Source organism: Melanotaenia boesemani, chromosome 5, assembly GCF_017639745.1.
Source record: "Melanotaenia boesemani isolate fMelBoe1 chromosome 5, fMelBoe1.pri, whole genome shotgun sequence".
NCBI lineage: Eukaryota > Metazoa > Chordata > Actinopteri > Atheriniformes > Melanotaeniidae > Melanotaenia > Melanotaenia boesemani.
Window position 1 is genome coordinate 2,488,311 of NC_055686.1, and position 22,723 is coordinate 2,511,033.

The following is a 22,723-nucleotide window of genomic DNA, read 5'->3' on the forward strand; positions in this document are numbered from 1 at the left end:
GATTTGCTCTGGTAGCTTCTGGTATGATGGTGCCTGTGTTTGGCTTTGCCGCTACCGGCAGTTTTCTGTCTAGCAAAGCGGCGTTACTGCTGTTGTTTGCTCTACTGTTTTTGCTTAGTTCCACTAATGTTTTTGCTGCTACAGTTTACGACCGCCTGACACTTTTATCTATTGGATCTTATATGATCGGAAAGGATACCTCATCTCCTTGCGCTGGTGTTCTCCATTCTCTACTCCCACACTCTAAAAAAAATGGTTCTTCATAAGTGCTCTGAAGCACTTTGAGTGCCCTGGGGAACCTTTTTATGTTAAAGAACCTTTTCTCACTGTTTAAGGTTCTTTGGGGAACTGAATTTAAGAAAAAAATAATTCTGCACGCTTTTAGTGCTTTGAAGAACCTTTTTATGTTTAAAATATGGCCTTATGACCACATGCCTACTCTGTACAGACTAACTTGTGGCTCTGTTCAATTCAGGGTCCTTTTTTTTATTGTAGAGGGTTATATTTTGCAATTACATTTTTTAGATAGAGGAGTTTAGTAATGTAATTATAAATAATGTGAATAACGTTTGGCAACTTGATTTTTAATGACTCAAAACTGAATTTGAACAAATTATTAGGGTCTACCTCGAGGGTTGTGAGGACATATTAAAAACCTTCAGTGTATACAGGTACACAGACAGGTAAATACTATTTTACAATTAGTGTTAATTAGCTGAAATATTAACTGAACAAAACAAATGGGCTAAAAACAAATCTTAAACAAGTAACATTACAAGATATGCACATAATACAGCCATCTGTTGCTCAAAATCAGGATATATCTCTCCTCTGGAAAGTGTTGAAGTTGTCAAACTTAAAGCTTTTAGGTAAGTTAGAGTAAGTAAGGGAAGAGCTAGTAGAACACGGGTGTTTATGCAACTGGGACAGTGACTGTGTAACTGTATTTATACAGTTGTATTAATTTGAGACAAATGCATGTGCAAGTTGTAAAGTTTTTTTATTTATTTTAAATATATTTTCAATGACGTTTGGCTTCAGTTTGCTCCTCTTCTGGCCCTCTAACCCTCCTGCAGGTTGAGCCTGAAAGAAACACAAGCATTAAATTACAATTAACCAGATTTAAAAGCATAAAAAATCTATGCTGGTAGTTATAAGAAATCATCTCTGCTGGTTCCACAGGTTGTCTTGTTCCTCTGCAGCTGCAGACGGAGACGTTTCCTCCGACGCTTCTCAATGAAATTCATATGATTTAACTTTAAAGTCTACTTTTTGCAAAGCTATTTAAAAGTAAAAATATAAAGAAAAAGTAAATATCTACCTGTGATGTCGAAGACACGCCCCCTCTGTTCTCGTACTTCGAGCCTGTTACCATGGCAACGGCGTCTTGCGCAAATGCTTGAAACCCATCAGTTAAGACCATTCAATGATGAGGCTTTTTTTTCAATCCTAAATGCTGAATAGTTGCAAACAAAATCTCCTCTCAAAACTTTCGGTTTACAATGCGACTGAATCCATTTAAAAACATTTACTTCTTAATAACTTCAGTCCCATCAAAATCCCCGGGAGCACCTGCGTGCATTGACAACACAACGAGGTCGCGACTGATGTGGTCACGTGACGTTTGGAATGCTGAATCAACAGCTGTGTATCAGAACAATTCCTGAAACTTCTGTGTCATATGGTCGACGCTACCTCGAGCAGACGAGCTCGAACTACCAACAGTAGCTTTTGGTCCTGCAGCCTATGGGAGATTCGGTCACGGATCCGTAAGAGACTCGGCTCTGCACAAATGTCATCTGTGCACCGTAAGTCTAACATTTACTAACAACTTAGTAAACATATCTGACCGATATTGCAAAGGAAATCATTTAAAACTTCTGGAGTAATAGTTCGGAAACATCAGAGAGAAGTAGACAGAAAGGATTCAGAGATTGAAGCAATGAAGAAAAGACTGTGCCTTTGTTCTGTTTTGTTTGTACAATGTTTCAATAAAGTTCAGGAGGGAAAAAGTCCTCACGAACGTCACCATTTTGTTGTGTCACCGTTGTTTCTTGTACCTTCCCTCCCTGACACAAAGTTGGAGATCGACCGTCACGGCAAGTTCTGTAAAATATGGTTAAAAATATTTTGTTATGAAATACTATATTAAGTTAACCGTAAATTAAGCACAGAAACGACTCATTTTACTTTTAAAACAGCGTGTTTCTCTACCGCTAAGCTGCCGTTGGCTTAGCCACTTTAGCTTGTTACGTTAGCCGCGTTAGCTAGCACTATTCGTTAATGTGAGTAACTGAAACTCGCCGATTTGTATATTGTACTGTTTTGTAGTGTAATGAAAAGCTGCATTAGTAATGTAAGCTAGTTAGTAAAGCAGTTAAATGCTCCAAAAGTTGTCTCTGCGCCACCTCCCTCCCTATCAAAGTAAAGCTGGTGCCAGGGGCGCGAACACAGACTTCGACTTAAACTTTTTGGACTTGGCTTCTTCATATGTTGTTTTTTCCCCTCAAGACATAGAAACTATTGTCAACATGCATTGTATTTGCTGATTTATTTGATAAATCATCTTATAATGTAGAAGAAAAGCACAGAATATTTAAAAAGTGTAAAATTGTATAATAATGTAAATGTTTACCTGCAGTGGTCATTTGTCTATCAAAATGAACACTTTACAACTGTATAATGTTACACAACCACTTCAACACTGATTAGCTGTGCAGTAATAGTGTCTATCTCTATCTCCTCCAGGGATGACAAATTTGTGGTCAGTTGACAATGTCTGCTCATGGCTGAAGGTCAATGGATTGGAAGACTTCACAACAACTTTCATTGGTGAGCTGTGGATATGAATGACGGAGGTATTCCAGTGCCAGAGATGTCCTGTTAAGACCCCAACACGCACAAAGTGGCTGAAACATCTACAGCTTTACCATGAAAATGAGAGGGATTTTTCAGTAATATGAGGTCTTGATGGCTGTCCACGACAGTATTCAAGAGTCAAGTCTTTAAAAAATCACATTCGCCGGCATCATAACAATGATGTGAACTGTGATTCATCCTTTCAACAAGAATCGAGTCAGTTGTCTGATGAAACAAAGCCAGACTCTACTGTAGAGGGTTCGACATCAACAGTTGGTGATATTGTTAACCATCTCACAGACTCTATTCAAAAACAGTTGGCATTATTCTATCTGAAGTTGCAAGAAAAGCATGTTGTTCAGAGAGCAGTACAGTCAGCTGTGATCAATGAGTTGGAGTTACTGTTTAGTCATTTTCATCAAACCTATCAGGCTCTTCTTGCCGCTTGTTTAGAGAATGTAAACATAGATATTAATAATCCACAATTAGCTTTGCTCAAAGAGCCATTTTTGGTTGAACACTGCTTCAGTGCAGTAAGTAGTGTGTACAAGCTTGACAAGTTTTGTCTTGAAACACTGTCATTAATCGAGCCTAAAGAGTATACACTTGGGTGTGATTCTCACGGAAAACACACTTTCCAATATATTCCATTACTTGATGTGTTAAACCTAGTTCTGAGGGACAGTGCATCTCAGGAACAAATTTTTGACTGTCCTCAAAAAGAGTCTGATGCTGTAACCAACTTCATTGATGGAACTATTTTTCAGGAATCTCTGTTCTTTAATTGTGGGCACCCATGTTTAACTCTTCAGTTATACAATGATGAATTTGAGATATTGAACCCTTTGGGATCTAAGAGAACTTTGCATAGAGTCTCAGCTTTTTATTTTTCTTTGGGAAATCTAAAACCCAAATTTAGATCAGCTTTGAAAAACATACACCTTGTAATTCTTGTAAAACATAGTATTTTAAAACAGTATGTAGCAAAAGTTTTAGAACCACTTTTAAGTGATGTTTTGAAATTACAAACTGAAGGTGTGAGAGTTTGTTATAAGGATCAAGAATATTTTGTTAAAGGGACTATTGCAACCGTATGTGCTGATAACTTGTCAGCTCATGCCCTTGCAGGATTTTCCTGCAGTTTCAGCAGTGGTAGAGTGTGTAGATATTGCTTATGTCATTACAGGGACATTGCTGTAAAGACACATGAGGAGGAATGCGTTCTGCGTACACCTGAAGTTCATGAATATCATTTGAAATCTATTGAAAATGATCCTAGCACTACTACAGTGTATGGGGTAAATGGACCATGTGCTTTAAATGTACTTCCTACATTTTGAAGTCACCAAGGCATTTCCTCCTGATGTTATGCATGATATTTTAGAGGGGGTTATACCACTTACACTTAAACTGGTGATCAAGGCACTGCATAAGGGCAAAGTTGTGACTGTTACTGAACTTAATAATCGCCTGAAGGATTTTAGCTTTGGACAAAATGATATCAGGAACAGGCCACCGCCTATTTCAGAAAAACTTCCTGCCAATGGCCATGTAATTGGCAAAGCCGTTGAGAAGTGGACACTGTTTCGCTTGATATCTTTTCTAATCGGAGGTTCCCTCTACTAACAAGGACTGGCAGTTGTATCTGCTCCTGCGTGAGACAACTGAATTTCTCCTAGCTCCAACATTTGCTAAAAGCTGGGTTAGTTATTTAGGTTGTCTAGTTGCACAATTAATTGCTAATTTTAAAGACCTGTATCCTGAAGCTCTTACTCCAAAGGTGCATTATCTGTTGCACTATCCTCGTCTCATACTGGAATTTGGACCTCCACGGTCCAATTGGTGCTTGAGGTATGAGTCAAAACATTTGTACTTCAAAAAAGTGGCCCCGGTTATGAATAATTTCAAAAATGTGTGTTATTCACTGGCCAAAAGACATCAACTCAGACAGTGCTGGGAGTGGAACACATCAACTCAGTTTCAAACAGACACTATACCTCATGAAACGACCAAAATCAGTCCAGAAGAATTGCCAGACTCTGTGTTGACCAACTTCAGGAATCTGCAAATGGTACTAACGGAGGAGGATGAACTTTGGATGACAAAAACAGTGACAGTGGACACTACAAGATATTGCATTGGGGACTTTTTCATCATTGACTTGTTGGAGGGTGAACAAATACCAGTGTTTGTGCAGGTCTTAAGATACTGCATTTTCCCCCCCCCCCGGGTCGAACTGGTTTCTAGCTGGCAAAAATGTTTTGCAACCGTTGCATTTTCTACGCCATCTTCATGCTTTTCATGTGGAAGAAACTGATGATACAGTCATTCTTAAGCCTGGAGATGAACTGACTTCCATCCCCTTGACTGTTACCGCTGCTCAGGCAAAGACTATATTTCCCTTTTACATCATCCGTTCAAATCACAAGGTTGAAGGTAAATTGACAGATTGGTGCATCACATAGATGATTCACTGCAGGGACTGTGCTTTTGCGTTTTATTCTTACAACATTTATTTTCACACCAGTGCTTTTTTTATTGATAACACCTGTATTACTAAATATTGTCATAAGATGGCACAATTTTTGTTGAAACTTGGCAAAATGTTGTTTTACTTCAAAGTTTTAATGGTATGGAGAATATCACCAGTGTTGACCAGTAATTCTGCCTCCAGAAAACTAGTTCTGCAATAAGCCTATGTTTTCATCTGATGTCTGTTCTTCTAGCCGTTCTCTTTTCTGTCTGTCTTTTACCTTTTTGTTCTTGTCTTTGTTTTTGTCTGTTGTCAATTTTTCCTAGAGAATGAAATTGATGGTGCAACACTGCTGGGATTATCGAACGCATGTAGTGAACGATATTTCCAAACTAAAGGATCAAGTGCGCTTCATGGCCATCCTGAGTACCCTGAAAGAGTAAGTTAAAATTCATGCATTGACATTTAATTTTCCAAGTGTGTGTCCATATCTGCTATATAAGCAATAAACATACACAGCTCAGCCATAGCATGTTTAGGTGGGTGTTTAAAAAGGTCCTGCAAAGTTACGATGTCTGGTTTTTGAAGAGGGCAGCCCCCTCGGAGCACAAACACTCGTCAAGCACTAATACTGACCCCAGAAATCATCCATTATACTTACATTAGGCTGATGTTTGGGTTAAAAGTTACAGGGTATCACTTTAATGTGGTAGTAAAATATTTTACTGATGGGTAACTGATTAAACCTTTTTTTTAAACTTGGTTCGTATGTCAACAGAAAAGAGAATAATTTCTTCCTCATGACGAACCAGATGTACCTGCAAAACCCACCACAGGATCTTTTCAACTTCGGTTCCTACAGTTCCTTATCAATTCTTTAAACAACAAGGACCCTGACCTGAAGTCTCACCGGCTGAAACAAAGCAAAAAATGCACTAGTACAGGCCCTCTATGATACACTGAGTCTTCAGACCATGTGAGTATTTATTACCATGTGATATATTAAAAATATTATAATGTAGTTTTTCTGCTTCTGGGTTCTGGGACAGAAGGACAAGTATCAGATTGTGTTCAACAGGATTTTTTTGCAATTTTTGTACCCATAAATGGAAGCAAAACATCTCAGAAACTGTATTATAACAAATATGTCATGTTGGGCTCTTAGGGTTAAAATACTGGTGCCCCTTGTGAGGGTCTTACACAGTAGGGTGCCGACTGGCCTCAAACTTTCGGAGTTAGTTTTTGCTCTTCACTTCAACTATGCACGCATGGTTGAAGAGGAAAAGAAGCCTATAACTGAAACTGAAAAACACTGAACTACACTAGCCAAGTTCTGTTTTTAACTATGACTTTCCTCCAGTTCTTGCTGCAGAATGGACAGACCCATATTACCCACGTCTACCCAGCCAACATCTAGTCCATGCGTCGCATTTTTTTTGTGGTTGTTGTTTTGTTTTTTGGAGGTCTCCACACAGAACAGGCACAAATATCCAAGGCAGCGGATTTATTCTTTGTGTGCATTTTAACAAATGATGAGGGCCCACACTTTTGGGGTTCTTATGACTTTATAGTCCCGGTCAGAAGGGTTCCGACGTGTCGTGTATGGATGTACAGAGTGAGCGGTCAAGTCATTTCCAAGCAGTGGGCTTCCAAGCGTCATAACAGTGTGAGAACATGAATCGTGCACTGTGAACTTTTAAACCTTGTGATCTATTCGTGGAGTTTGAAGTGGACCTGTGGACACATGATTGAGAAAATCGTACAGTGTATTTCAGCTCTTGGAGAAGTCAGAGGTGCACGTAGCTTGAGTGGTGTAACACCAGCTAGCATGACTACTGAACACCCCAGAAAGTGTCTCTTTAATATTCTTTTTTCTAAACTGCTTGCAGGTATCCAACACACATCCAGTATGTGGATTTGATGCGAATGCTTCTCAGCAGTATCCATTTTTGCGTGAGAAATGTGGATCAGGATATGTAAGTTTTCTGTCTCCATTACTATGCATTATACAATGTGTAGGAAGTGCTGCTTTTGTCATTTCTACTTTGTCCCTAATGCCAGTCTTTTGATCATCACAGACTTTAGTATCAAATTTGACTTGTGACAGTTTATTTTAGTTGTTGTGATCAGCTGTTACTGTATTTGGTCAGGATGCTCTGTTGGAGTCACTGCGCAACAAATTTAAAAAGGAAAGAATTCCCCTGATCATCAACAGTGAAGTTGCAAAAATGAGGAAGAAATTCTCATTACCAAATGGTGGAAGGAAACCAAGAGCAGGTCAGAGGGCAGTGAGTCTTCAGTGAAAAAAGTCAGGGTTGTAAGCAGGGCCGGTTCTAGGAATGCATACTATGAGGGGGCAGGCATAAATTTGAAGGGGGCATTATGAGTACATACATTCAGCATTTTCTTGTTGTTGTTTTTAAGTGTTTCTTAACGGAACTGTGCTGTTAGTGGAGTCCAACTTCAAAGAAATGGATTGCACTTTGTCAGGCCTCTACTCTAAGACCTGTCCAGCTTGGGTGTCCCACCTGAAACCAAAGCTCCTGCTGGTATAGCTCTTAGAGTCACTGAGGCACGCAAACCCCCTGACCACAATAAGGTGGCAATCCCTCAGGGGGGGAACAGAAAATATCAATAACAAAATGAAGTAAGAAAAAAGAAAAGAATGATCCATTATCAAAGCTTTAACAACCAACAAAATAACAATTGCCCTATTGGACAGCCATTAGATGTCTAAGCATTTTGAATAAATTTGAAACTAATAACAATAAACTCAACTATCTGTGTGTTTGTTTCTGTCTGTATATAGACCATAATGATTAAAGAATCATAACTATCAAGCACAACAATAACAGAGCAAAAAAATTAAACCCCCTACCAAATAAGGCAGTGAACCTTCAGGGGGAAATAATGATAATAATAAATGAAAATGAGTAAAAACTAAATGATCCTTCATCAAAATTTTAAGAACCAACCAAGGCATACATGAAGCTCTGAGCTGAACTGCTGAAAGCAGCGGGAATGTAGATGTGAAACTTTCTGTTATTTTTTTCTTCAAACTAGCATGCTGAACTAAAGGCTGGGCGGAGCTTGAGGGGTCTCATATGCGCAGCTCGTTTTCCCTCAGTCTAGTACCGAGGAGGCAGTCACATCTATGGCCCGTGCGTGATTGATCACTGCTCCTACTAACAGGCGTAGACACGTTTAAATAGAACAGAAACAAACCCCAGTTGACAGAATAGATGCAATAAATACGTTGTTATTATAAGTATTTATTCAGTATCGCTACAACACATTTAACAGAGCTTTACTCTATAAGTTTTACCGCTGGAGCTCAGCAGCCGCTCTCTCTACGAGGGGGAGAAATATGACACCGCAAGATCAGGCTGTATGTCAACTCATTTGCATACTAAACACTGATTGGTTGTTTTCTGTGGTGGTGGGAAGGACTTGTTGAAGACAGTACAATGGATCCTGTGAAGCTCCGACACACAGCGTTCAGTACAGAGGGGAGAGAGCGTTTGGAGAGATTTGCCCATTCGGCGCAATTTGATTGAGGGGGCAGAATGTTTGTTTGAGGGGGCACTGCCCCCTCTTGCCCCTGCGTAAAGCGGCCTTGGTTGTAAGTCATTAGTTCAGATGATTTACGAGGTTTTGATCATATCCTGGTTAAAATATTTTAAAAGCCTAAATGGGATTGGGGCATATTCAGATAAACCTAATGTTATATTATTATTATAGTTATATTTAAATTTTTTTTCTTTTTTTGCTAATGATTTAGACCTTGGAGATGCATGATGGAGAAGATGAGCACAGCATTCAACACCATAAAGAAGCAATGAAAGTAGAAGCTCTAAAACAGAGGCCCAACTACAACCTCATAATTAATGGAATGGTTAAGACACAAAAATACAGGGCTAACTTTATTCAGGAGCATTCCACAGCTGCAGTCCTTGAGGAGTTTCCATGTCTACGCCATCCACTCTTGGTAAGGTCAAAGCACTTTTATTACAAGCTTAATTTTGGGCCATACCCATCCTCATGGAACACAAGTTTTGAAAGAATGAAGCTTTTTGAATGGAATGTAGGCCCATTTGGCATTTGAGTAAACTGTGGTAGTAGAACTCCTTTGCTCCATTTCTCAGAGTACTGTCAATAAAAGACAAAAAATACTAGGGCCTGACAAACATTGAGGGAAAAAATAACAGATTAAGATAACAGATTAATCGGCTGATTAATTAAAAAAAATATATAATGAATAAAATCTTTTTGGTCCCTTAACACTTGCAGCAACAAAGATATTAATTACATTTTACCATTTCAGAATATTTTGTATGTTAGTATTTCTTTAACTTCACAGCAAAGAGGAATTTTTAAGTATAAAAACATGCAAAAAGGCATCAAACCTCTGGATACAGCTGTACTGATGAATTTATCCTTAGATTTAGGCCATAGGTGTATGCTGTGTATGAGCAACATAATGAGTGAAGTTACTGGAAAAACATTATTTATTCAGCCCTCTGACTTTAACCTTAAATTACATTTTCTTTCCTCCATTATTGTCTTTACCATGAAGTGATCTCATATGAACCAAAACGAAAACCAGACTTTCAGATGTGAAACACATCATCTTTGATAGTTACATTTAAAATAGATAATGGTCACAAATAGTCTGACACTAATGTTTCTATACAACAACATACACAGTGAGTTGCTGTTACAGCCGAGGTCATTTTATAGTATTTTCTGACTAAGTAAAATTAAGAGTGATATCATGATGGCTGCTGAAGACAGACTATAATGTTAATCATTTTAACTTTTTGGTCCTGCACTGAATAAACCTCCCCTACTTCTCAAATTATGTGTACCATTTCTTTTTCATACTGTGTGTGTTATATATTCTAGAGGAAATGAAGCTTGTGAGCGAAGTGGATGTGGACAAACAAGTAGTTGTTAACCTTGCCAAGATGTCAAAAAATATCCTTGACAAGGCTCCTAAAAGTGCTCTCAAGGACAAGTGTTTGGTTGTGCTTGATGCCTCAGACACAGAGGAGGAAAGAAGAGGTATATTGTTCCTTTTAAACAACTTTACCATTTAATTATACATTTTTTTATTTTATTTTACCATGCTAAATTGCATGTGTTATTTGAGACCCTTTTACTTTTCTTTACAATTCATGTGCATTTTTTAAGGTCAGATTGTCAACACTGCAGTACTCTTCCTACCTTCAGTGTTCAAAGAGGACCCACAGCAGCTATTTGTCATTGATAAGGTAAAGTGCTTTGTCCTACACTCTGTGATTATTTTGTATTATTTCAATTCCAGCTGTTTGTATTCCAAATAAGTAAAAGGGTGAAATTGTAAGTGAGGGGTTATATGGGGTGGAGGTTGGAGTAGGGTGGGGAATGGGGGGGTCGATGGTGCCCTGGTTCCTGGGGCGTGTGGCTGGAATATCAAGGTGGGTGGGGTGTGTGTGTGTGTGTTTGTGGGGGATGTAATTATTATTACAGAAACTTTCCTAGTTTGTTAGCCTTTAACTTTTCTTTTTTTCTTTTTATTATATTAAATGTCTCTAAATGGAAATATGTTCAACTTCATCTTAACTTCTTTTTATCTAACAAAGGAGTCTCAGGGCTTTTTTAAAAAAAATATTATTATTTTACAGGAACCAGTGTTTCCGACACCAACAATTGTCCTGACAAACTGCAAAAATGGAAACCCACTGCAGAGCAGTGCCATCACTGTAAAGATGGATGACACAGAGATACTCCTTGATGATGGCAGTGTGGACATATCCCTTGCCCTGGCTGTTGCCTTTTCACTTTATCACATCTTCCAAGTTGAGTATCCCAAAAACCTGAGAAAGACTGTTTCCTTTATGGAAACCTTCGTTTGTGAAATGAAGCGTTCTGCTCCTATTGCTGTACAAAGGTTTTATAACTCACTGTAAAAGAACAGGCCTGGTTGTGTTAGTGATGGTTTTAATTTTTTTTTATTGTTGATGAGAATTGCAAACGTTTTATATGTTCAACTCTAAAGCTACTCTGTCGATGTGATTTGCCAGATGTTTTCTTGTATGTTTAACTACGTAAATCAACCTGCCAGGATGTCAATTTTATACATATTGATATGCCATTTGCTACTTTTACCTGTTTTCAGCAACTGTATTACAGTTTAAAAGTTTTTTTATTGTTGCTATTCAGTTATGACGACAGGTTTTGAGTCACATATCAAATTTCAGTATCAAACTGTAGTGTTTTATTTTGGGGAAAACATTTTTCAAGAAAAATATAAAATTCATGTATTGCATGGAACCATATTTGTCTTTTTTATCAGCATATCTATTGCAGGATGGTTTCATAACATCTAAAAGGTGGTCTGGGTGTGAATAAAAACAGCTTTGACAGATATGGGTCAGTAATGTGTGTATGTAATGCAAACGGGTCCTAAATTTTCCTTTTGGTTTAAGTCGGCAGGTTTCAAATGAACCATTTCTGGTCTTCAAAATAGCAAAACTAAGAAAGAACCTGTCATGAGTTCTTAATGGAACCACCACTAAGGAAATGATTAAGAACCTGTATTGGTTTTCTAAAGAACCCAGCTGAATAGGTTTTTCAGAGAACCCCTCGATAGATGGTTGTTTGTGGAACCCTAAAAGGTTCTCATTTTAAGGCTCTTTAAAGACCCTTATTAGGTTCTTTAAAGAACCTAATAATAAATGGTTCTCTGAAGAACCAATACTTAATAGGTTCCTTGCAGAACCTAAAAAGGTTCCCCTATGGCATCACTGTGAAGAACCACCTTTGGTTCTAACTTGAACCTTTATTTTTAAGGGTGTGAGGTCTCGGGCTCACGTGACTGCAGTCGACGGGGTGGAGGCTGTGCTGAGTTAACGGACAGATCTGTGTAGAAGCAGTCAGAGACGGAGAAACGCTGCAGGTTCTGGGTTTTCCAGCAGCAGCAGGTTTATGTAATTTTTCCATGTGCGTCCTGTAGATTACAGTCTCATCATCAATGCAGGAAATGTTGTTCCTCTTCCTCAAATCAAATCAGATTTAATTTTATTTTCATTTTGTAGTCGAAGCAGAATGTTAACTTTGTCCCATCATCCCCCACAGGACCTGGTACGACTGGTCCATGTAGTTCCTGGTAATAAACAGCTTCAGGGACTGATGCTCCTCCAGCTGCTGTTCCCACTCCTCAGTAAGAACAGCAGCTATTGGCTGTCCTAGAAGTCGCTAATTAGCATCATCAGCCTGGTACATGTAGTTGTAACGGATGCTGTTATAAAGAGGGATGTAGAGGGAAAGACAAGAGTTGAAAGAAAAAAAAAACTAAAATGATTAGAGCAGCAAAATAAATAAATAAAAATTCTGTCAATATTTTCTTTATTTTAAGTGTATTTTGTTTTTTAATAAGGAGTCATTCACATGTCACACCACTTTTAAATTTTTAAATACCTTCCTCCACACTCTTCATTAACAGACGTTACTGTGACGGTAAACCAGCAGGATCCTCCAGCAGCAGCTTTTAGTTTAATTTCCAGCCTGGTCATGAAACAGAGGTGAACGTCGTCTGAATGCAGCTGCTGCTGCTGCAAGAAGACCAAACCTCGTATGAGAGGGTCTGCACAGCACCGCTCCTCACTGGGAAGATAAACTACCTTCATTCACCTCCGTCTCCAAAAGTCTCCAATAACCAGAAAAACTCGCTGGATTTGTTGCAAGTCGCTTTTTTTGGAAAAAAGTCTCAAGATGATAATCACGATCACTTTAGCTGAAATTGAGATCTCAATTATTTACCACGATTACAGAAAGAGAGAGAGTGTGCGGGGGGGGGGGGGGGGGGGGGGGGGGGGGGATCTGGAGACATTTCGTTTACATGTTGAAATCCGCGTCAATAAAATGTAGTATAACATTTATATACGTCTCTATGGAGCGGCTTAACCACGGGTCTGTAGTGGTGGTGAAACGTTGGACTGTAGCCACGTCCTTCACAACATCCTCACCACCCCCATCATACAGGGCAGGAGACTCCCCACTAACATGGAGACGAGATGGCAGCAATGCCGTTTGTCCAACGTGTTGATGAGTTTCTTAAATCCCTACTTGTTCACTGTGTTAACTGAGAAAAAGTTCTGTTTGTTTATAACGTTTATCTCTCTGTGTCTCTGGATTATTTAGTCGTGACTCACAAAAATTGAACATTTTTCTATTTTTTGGTGTCGCGTTGCAAGCCCCCGTGTGCACGTCTGCATGAACGCTCTCAACATTTCACGTGCACAAATGTCGACTGTCGCTTGGCTGGAAGAGGAGGGCAACGATCCTGCAAGTAGAAAATGAATGGAGAAGGAGCACACAAGTTAGAGGGTGCTACCAGAACACAAAGTTCATGTGGTGAATGACGTCAGTTAAGGAGGCCTAGACTGACTGTCTCACGGTTCAGAGAGATCTGTCAGGTCAGAGAGGACCATGAAGACAGTCTGGCAGACCAGATACTGCAGGGGACCTGCCAGACTATGAAGAGGAGGCTCTAAATGGAGGCAGATGCCATCTGGGAGTATTGCCAGATGAAGAGGGTCAACCACTACCCCTGTGGATTTGTTATCCACCCTGATGCTTCTTGGGTGGGGGCATCTCCAGATGGATTAACTTTTGACCCTTCAGAGCCTTGTCAGTTTGGTTTGCTTGAAATTAAGTGTCCAAATGTAAAAAGCTATGTTGACTGCTCTTATCTCAAAATGTGTGGTAACAAAATGGAGCTTAAGCAGACATGCTTACTACTCACAGGTACAAGGCCAGATGGTAATAACAGGAATGAACTTGAATAGGAACAGGAATGAACCCCCATGGTCTCAGGGCACAGGTCCCAGTAGGCCAAGATCAGCAGCCGCCAGCCCCGCCAGGGCGGCGACCAGACACCAGGGCATGCACCAACCGACACCACGGCAGCACATCCGGGCAGGCCTAGACCCCCGGCACATACAGACCCCACCACCCCGGAGGGAGGGTGGACCACCCAGGTACCAGAGCCCAGAACCCCCGCCCATCCCGCCCCGGAATAGCCCGGCCACCCGGCCCAGGACCGATGCCCACCAACCCAGGCACCACCAGTGGACTCACCCCCCGCTACGAGGTGACTCCAACTGCTGGCCCCCACAGCCCCTGATGGGGCCAGACCCAGAGCCACCCTCACCGCAGAGCAGCTCAGTCCCGCACCACGGGCAACCACAAAGAACCCGCAACCACCAGTCACTCCCGGCCATTTCCCAAACCCCCATAGCAACGAGGTCACAGTCCTCCACCTACACTAAGAGATGGAACTAAGCACAGGGGACCAGAGGGAAGGAGATTCAGCTAAATAGTTCTTTGAGGAGGCAGACATTGTCTCATTACTGATGTGGTCTGCTAAGAGATTCCTAAACTGCTGAATACACAGATTATTTTTGTTTTTCCAGTTCACAAGGATAGTTTTCTTTGCGATGCATAATGCTGTGCGTATCATGTGTGCAGTGTTAGTTGCCATATTAAATTCACCCAAGTCACCTAGTAGATAGTGCGTGGATTCTAGTAACATTACATTCAAACCATGTTGACATGTCCACACATACCTGAAGCCAGAACCTGCAGACAGGTGTGCAGGACCACAAGGCATGGAGATAGTTGTCAGGTGTGTTTTCATTGCAGTGTAGCAGATGTTTGATTGTGACAGACCCATCCTGAACATCCTTTGTCCTGTATAATGAGTTCTATGCAGAATTTTGAATTGTATTAGTTGCATATTTGAATTCTTAGTGATTTTAAAGGTGTTTAAACATATTTGTGACCATTTATCTTTATTAAAGTTACTGGGTAAGTCACCCTCCCATTTTGAAGTTGGAAGACAGATTGAGTCTTCTAGTTTGGATAATAATGTATATGTTTTTGATAATAGCTTTGGGGCATTGAGATTCATGAATTCTGCCACCCTAATAGGTAGCTGTAAGTTTAATTGATTAATGGTATATTTTTTACATATAATAGATTTAAGCTGGTGATATTCTAAAAATGTTTTGCTACTGATTCCATATTGTGAAGTGAGAATATTAAATGAGAAGAAGTTTCCATTTTCTATTATATGTTCTAACTGTTTTATTCCTTTATTTTTCCATTGAGTAAAATTGATAAGCTTTTTGTTTTGCAGGATGTCAGGGTTGTTCCAGAGGGGTGTAAACTTACATGGAAAAAGTGAGGATTTGGTATTTTTAGAAAATCCCACCAAGCCACTAAAGAGGAACTGATATTGATGCTTTTAAAACACTTATGTGTTTTGAGGCTGAGCTGATGAATGGCAGATCAGAGATCAACACATCCTCACACAATGCTTGCTCTACATCTAACCATGTTTCATCCAGACTGCTAGGTTTAAGCCATTTGGAGATATACTGCAGCTTGTTAGCTAAGAAAACATGATTAAAGTTGGGTAGCTCCAATCCGCCTCTATCTTTAGTCTGTTGTAAAGTTTTTAGACTGATACGTGATGGCTTGTTTTTCCATAAAAATTTAGATGTGAGTTCAGTGACTTAAACCAACTGGAGGATGGTTTAGTGGGTATCATTGGAAACAGGTAGTTTACTTTAGATAGAACCATCATTTTAACTGTGGCAACCCTCCCCATGAGTGACATGTGTAAGCGCCTCCACTGTGAGAGATCATCCTCTATTGTTTTAAGTAGCTGGACATAATTTAGCTTTGTTAGTTCTGATAGCCTGGGGGAAATGTTTATGCCTAAATATCTAATGTTTCCAGACTGTATTGTAGTATTGGGTGTGTTTTGTAGGTCACAGTTGATGGGCATAATAATAGTCTTGGACCAATTAATAGAGTATTCAGATATTGATGAGAATGTGTTAATAAGTGTGATTGTCTGGGGGAGAGATGTCGGTGAGTTCTGGAGGAAAAGTAATATGTCATCAGCATAAAGACTTATCTTGTGTTCTATATTTTTGGCATGGATTCCTTTAATCTCTTTGTTTTGTCTTATGGCAGCAGCTAGGGGTTCAATAAAAATAGCAAAGAGTGATGGAGAAAGTGGGCAGCCCTGTCTGGTTCCTCTCTGCAAACAGAAGCTTGGAGAGGTTTGATCATTGGTCTTCACACATGCATTTGGGTTGTTATATAATATCTTTATCCAATCTATGAAAGATGACCCAAACCCAAATTTGTTTAATGTTGCAAATAAAAATTTCCAGTTTACTCGGTCAAATGCTTTTTCTGCGTCTAAAGAAATTACTGTGGATTCCAGATTATGTAGAGTAGAATAATCTATGATGTTAATTAATCTACGCATGTTAGTAGAGGAATGTCTACCTTTAATAAAGCCTGTTTGGTCAGGATGTATTATTAGAGGGGTTATTTTTTCTATTCTTCTGGCCAAAGCTTTACTAATTATTTTGAGATCTACATTTATTAATGAAATTGGACGGTAACTGGATGGAAGTGTCGGGTTTTTACCTGGTTTTAATAGTAGAGTAATATTGGCTAGGTTCATATTTGAAGGTATTTTTTGTTTTTCCCTTATTTCTAATATCATATTGTAGAAAGTGGGTGCCAGCATTGTCCAGACTTCTTTGTAGAATTCTGCTGGGTAACCATCTGGACCTGGAGCTTTATTGTTGGGCATATGCTGGAGAGCTTCTGAAAGGGGGGAGTCTAAGCACGTTTTATCTTCATGTTTTAATTGTGGAAGATTAATGTTACTAAGAAATTTATCAATATTGTCATCTGTTGTAGTTAGTTGTGATGTATATAATGTTTTATAGAATTCTTTGAAAGTGTTATTTATCTTGTCAGGGTCGTGGCTGATGTTTCCTTCTGGATCTCTGACAGAGGAGATGGTTGTTTTCTCCTTATTTGTTTTTAACTGATTAGCCAGGATTATTATTATTATTATTATTATTATTATTATTATTATTATTGTCAATGTGTTCCCATCAACATATCCTGATTATACTTAATTATTATTAATTATTAACAATATCTAAATGTCTTTTACCTTTTATGTATTTATTTATTTATTAAACTTGATCTCATCCCGGGATGCTGTGGTCTGCTTTTCGTTCTCTCTACCGTATATCAGCATGTTGGGCCACCTCCTCACCCTCTGGTCATCTTTGTTAACATGTAAATGAACCGTATCACAACATAAAAAGGAAAATAAAGGTGTGTAGCAAATGTTTTAATTAAAGAACCTCTAGTCTATATGAACTTTATAAAGCGCTTTTTCATGCTGAAGGCAACACAAATTTCAAGCATATTTCAATTCATGTAAACATTAAAACAGAATTAAATAACAATTAAAATACTCATTAAAATCCTTCACACAGTCACACGTACACACCTGTAAACACTGGAGTGGAAATGAAGATTAAATAACCTTAAACAATAAGAACAGTTACGAATGAACGAATGAATGAATGAATGAATGAACGAATGAATGAATGAATGAATGAATGAATGAACGAATGAATGAATGAACGAATGAATGAAGGAATGAATCAGTCAATAAAAAGTAATACAGCTAAAAAAAATTAATATAAAATAACGTGAAATGAAATTATGTAAAATAAATTAAGACCAAATAAAATGTGTTGAAAGCTAAGATGAAAAGGCAGGTCTTACGTTTCTTTAAATATAAATGTAAAGGACGTCCTCTCTGACCTCTCTGACCTGTGTTGTTTCCTCTCCTGCAGAACAGAGAATCATCACAGCTGAACATGGAAATGACGTCGTTCTGCCATGTAGGGCCGAACATGATGGAGACATCGATGCTGTGTGGTGGACTAGACCTCGTCTGGAACCAAAAGTCATGTTTTTCTACAGAGATGGAAATCTTGATGAAGACCACCAGCATCCATCTTTCCAGAACCGGGTGGATCTTCAGGACAGACAGATGAAAGATGGAGACATGTCTCTGATTCTGAAGAATGTGACGACTGATGATACAGGAACATATGAATGTAGAGTCAATCAGAGTGGAACAGACAGACCGTTTGCAGAGTCTAACACCATCTTCATCATCCATCTGGAAGTTTCTCCTCCTCCAGGTGAGTGTGTGTGTGTGTGTGTGGATCAGAGGTGAAGCAGCTTCCTGGTTGTTGATGTGAGAGTGAAACATCTCAGATCAGATGTGTGTGTTTCCTAAAGATGAAAAGAATCCTGGTATTTTACATGTAGTGGTTTGAATCTCTAGTCCAGGTCAGACCAGTGTGGTCTCTCTGCAGTGGAGAAAGTGGGGGGGCATTAGTTGTGTTTACATGAAGCACTTTTGATCTGGTTGAACGTCCAGTCAGAGTGAAAACACCTCAGTTTATCCGATCGGAATGAGTTTTCAGTCTGATCAAGAGGGATGGTTTAAACCTTTCCATGATGTGATGAACAGGAAAAGCAGGTCTACACTCTGTTGTGCTGTGCAGCTAAACGCCTCACACATATATCCAGATCTGGTGCTGTTACCTTCCGTTTCTCACCACTGAGGACAACCAGATCACTCACATCATCATCTTTGTATTTATCTAGAAACACGATGAGAACGATCTGATACAGCTGTCCAGTTTTTAGTTTTTACCATCATTCCTGGTTAAATGAACGGTTCCATCAGTAAAAGTCACATATCTGACCTTATAAGCTGCAGGTTTTTACACAAACATGTTGTTCCATCATGTAAGTGGAGTTTCCACAGAGAATAAAAACCATGTGGTCCAGCTGGAATAAAGGACGGATCCATGGACTCTGTCATCGTTCTCTCCATCTCCTCTTTGCTTCTGAACCCTCTTTCTTCATCTGAAACTTTCTCTTCTTCATCACGTAAACACACAAACAACCTGAACTAAAGTATCTCTGAGTTTATGAACCCACTGGACAGCTCAGTGCCTGTCAGCATGCAGAGGATGAGGAATGAGGAAGGATCAGAGATGAATGTGATCCTGCAAACATGACCACGCCTCTATGGAGGCTAGAGGCAGACTAGGGCGGCACAGAGACCCAGTCCATCAGCAGAAATCCTGGAGCAGGAACCCGAGATCCCCACCATGAAGACCACCCCGGACCCACCCACCCCTTACCCCGGACCCACCCACCCCTTACCCCCATCTATCCAACCCGTAACCCCCACTCACCACCTTTCCTGTGCCGTACCCACGAACACTCGCTGTCAGGCGCATCACACCTAACCCCCCCTCCATGCCCTGAGGGAGACATCCCTGGTGGACCAGAGGATAGCCAGCCATGAATAGCCATGAATACCAATTTGTCCTGGATTCTGGGTGGGAACATCCCTCCCACGGTGCTCTGAACCCCAAGACAATATGGACATGAATTCCCAACATGGTCACACCGTGTTGAAAGCCACACAATGCTGGAACACACTTCATGGTTGTTACATGTTCTTATTTACATACAAGAAGCAGTTAGAATATCATGGAGCTGAACTTGTTCTGAGCTCGGCGTTGCAGCCTTTAACCCTGTAGGGACTAAAGTATAAAGGGCTCTATGCACGTCACACGTCTGTGTTTTGGTTGAGTATGAAATCATTTTACTGGTCAGTGTTCAAGCGCAGACAACAGCAGCTGTTTATGTCAGTCTGAGAAGAAATGTACACGTTTCCTTTTAGAGCGGCTAAAAGTCGACATTAATGATGTGTCGGATTGTCCGATCAGCCAGCAAGACGCCCACGTCTAAACGAAAAAGGTTCAAGTTTTATTTGTGTGTGATTTTGAAGGTAACATGTTGGCTGTCATCTTTCCTGATCCACATGTTAGAAAATGTAATGCTGTTTTAATGTGTGTGTTTTTAACCAGAGTCTCAGTGTGAGAGCTCACTGCTACCGCTCAATGAGGAAAGCAGAGGCGCCACATCAGCTAAGAGTAGGAAACGTTACAACCACACTGTTAAAGTTTAGTTAGAGTCACGTTCAAGCTTCTGTTGGACATGTTTTGAAGGTTTGTTCTGCCCCTGGTTTTACTACTTTTACGGTTCAGGCTTTACTTTAAAAAAGTTGGAGCCAGATGCAGCTCCAGAGTAGCTGTGTGGAAGTTAGCTTTGTGTGGGCTGTAGTAAACAAATGGAGTTTCACACTTCATTAACATTTTAAAAAGTCCTGATTTCAATTCAAGTTATGGCAGCAAATGCAGGTCAAATTCACTCCCTCAGCTTTTCTTCAAACTGCATATTCTAACTCGAATCAGGACAGCGTTTCCAAAACATTTGTAGCTCCTTGCTGTAACAGATCATGTAAGAACATGACTGAACAACATGCAACGTAAGGAAACTCTTAGGATATGAAGGTTTCAGGAAACACTATCGTGTGGCCTGTCTTCTTTACTCCTGTTTACACACGGCTCCAACTTTAGTAGGCCTACCTATCAGCTGATTTAGCTTATGACCCTCAGCAAGAGGCAGTAGGAGAAAAACCTGTAATTCATAAACAGAGAAAACTCATCAATGGGTTGAAGAACCTGAAGAAAGAAGAAAAAAATCATTACCAACCAGCTATCTCTTCAACACCAGACTAATTCAGGGGGGGTCGACCATTTTTCTGCCAAAGTTTTATCCAGTGTGCATTTTTTTACCTTTGTACCAGAACCTACATTGACAAATTGAGCCATTTGAGCCACTGTAGTTTATTATCTGGTCTGCTGCATGTGTTTAAACTGCAGAATGTGTTAATGCTGACTGAACTAAAGTCCAAAAACACAGTGTGTGCTGTTTTGACAGCAAATGGTGCGAGGGGTGGGGGGACGCCAAGCCTTTTATTTATACATTCGTTATTTATTACTATGGCTGAGTGGTGTAGCCTTCACAACTTTACTAGCCTAACTTGACATTAGAATAAATCTGAAGAAGCTGAATTTATCAACAGAGGTCAAACATGGTTATTTACTTTGTAAAGAACCTCAAGAAGAACCTCAAGATGCAAAAAATGCTCCAAACAAAACTTGATGGTCACATCTTCAAGTTGTTGTCAGAGCTGCACTACTTCTGTAAGCAGGTCCTAAATGCACTCGAGAGTAAGATCCAGCACAGCAGGTTCAGTGGTGGGACGGTAGTCATGCTCTTCGTTTTTCAGTTGAGGATCGTCAACTATCCCCAGGTCGTCATGTGGAGGTGGCTCTGTTCTCTCCAAACTCCCCGCCGTAGAGCTGGGACAGAATAGTTGTTCCAGTGAAAGAGAACAGGGAGGGCTCCGTTCTTCAGCCGCCTTTGTCCATCTGGAGTCTGTGCTTGAATTAAGCCTGTAGCCTGGAAGTGTCGGCTACAAACTCTGGAGCTATTGGACACTATAAATTTGTCACGTCTGATGTTGATTATCCAGCGCCTTTGTAACTCCTTATCCTTCAGGAAAGTTTGGAAACGGAGGTAGGAGCTACATGTGGCTGACGCTGTGTAAAATGGTAAACAGTGGTGGCTTCATGTACTTCCAAATCCTTTCTGGAGTGTTATCTTTCCTTGTCTGCACGCCATCGTTACATGAACAATAAACTAAATTAAAGCCACAAGCGGCATCCATCGGGTTCGAGCGTCCTGGACCCCGCCACCCGTCGCATACACCTTTTCCTAGCATGGTAGGTAACCTGTTAACATGGTACGTAACACGGTAAAACACCCAGCTGAGAATCTGAAATGTTGATATACCTAGTTAGCATTTTTTGTTAGCATGCTAACGCATTAGCATGTGAGCTAACGTGCTAACATGCTAGGTGATTAGGTAGGGCTAGCTGAGAAAGGGAAATTTTAATATACCTAGTTAGCATTTTTTGCTAGCATGCTAACTTGTTAGCTATTAGAAAGAATTGAGGAGCGTTTGGTCCCCAACTTGTCAGGAAACTTCCAACCAAGTTTGGAGTCACTCGCACAAATCCCCTCAGACTAGTTCATTCAAATACGATGTGTGTAAAGTGCAAAAAATGGGAAAAATATGGCCGTACATGCCATGATGGCGGGCACCCCATTGCCATGGCAACAGGTGTTCAATTGACTTTTTTGCTCGACTCGGGGTGTTAGACATGTGTGCCGAGTTTCGTCTTCCTACATGGAAGTAGATGTTCAGGACCCCATTCATTTGGGGATTTTTGGAGTGTCTAGATGGCGCTGTTGAGCCAATTTTGTATTGAAGTGTATGTGGACCTTAGAATATTGCGATTTTCGCCGGGCTTGACGTGTGGGCCAAGTTTCACAACTTTTCATGGGTGTTTAGGGGGTGAAATTTGGCGTCGAAATGCTTAGAAAAATAATTAAAGCCGCAAGCGGCATCCATCGGGTCCGAGCGGCCTGGACCCCGCCACCCATCTTATACACCTTTTCCTAGCATGGTAGGTAACCTGGTAACGTGGTAGGTAACATGGTAAAACACCC

At 40.2% G+C, this 22,723-nt stretch overlaps 2 protein-coding genes across 2 annotated transcripts in view; both read left to right on the forward strand.

Annotated features, from left to right (window-relative positions):
* The window catches only part of LOC121640417, a 1,195,287-nt gene that overhangs the window by 1,012,069 nt on the left and 160,495 nt on the right, over positions 1-22,723 (forward strand). The window lies entirely within an intron of this gene.
* The window catches only part of LOC121640516 (coxsackievirus and adenovirus receptor homolog), a 187,897-nt gene that overhangs the window by 38,096 nt on the left and 127,078 nt on the right, over positions 1-22,723 (forward strand). The window lies entirely within an intron of this gene.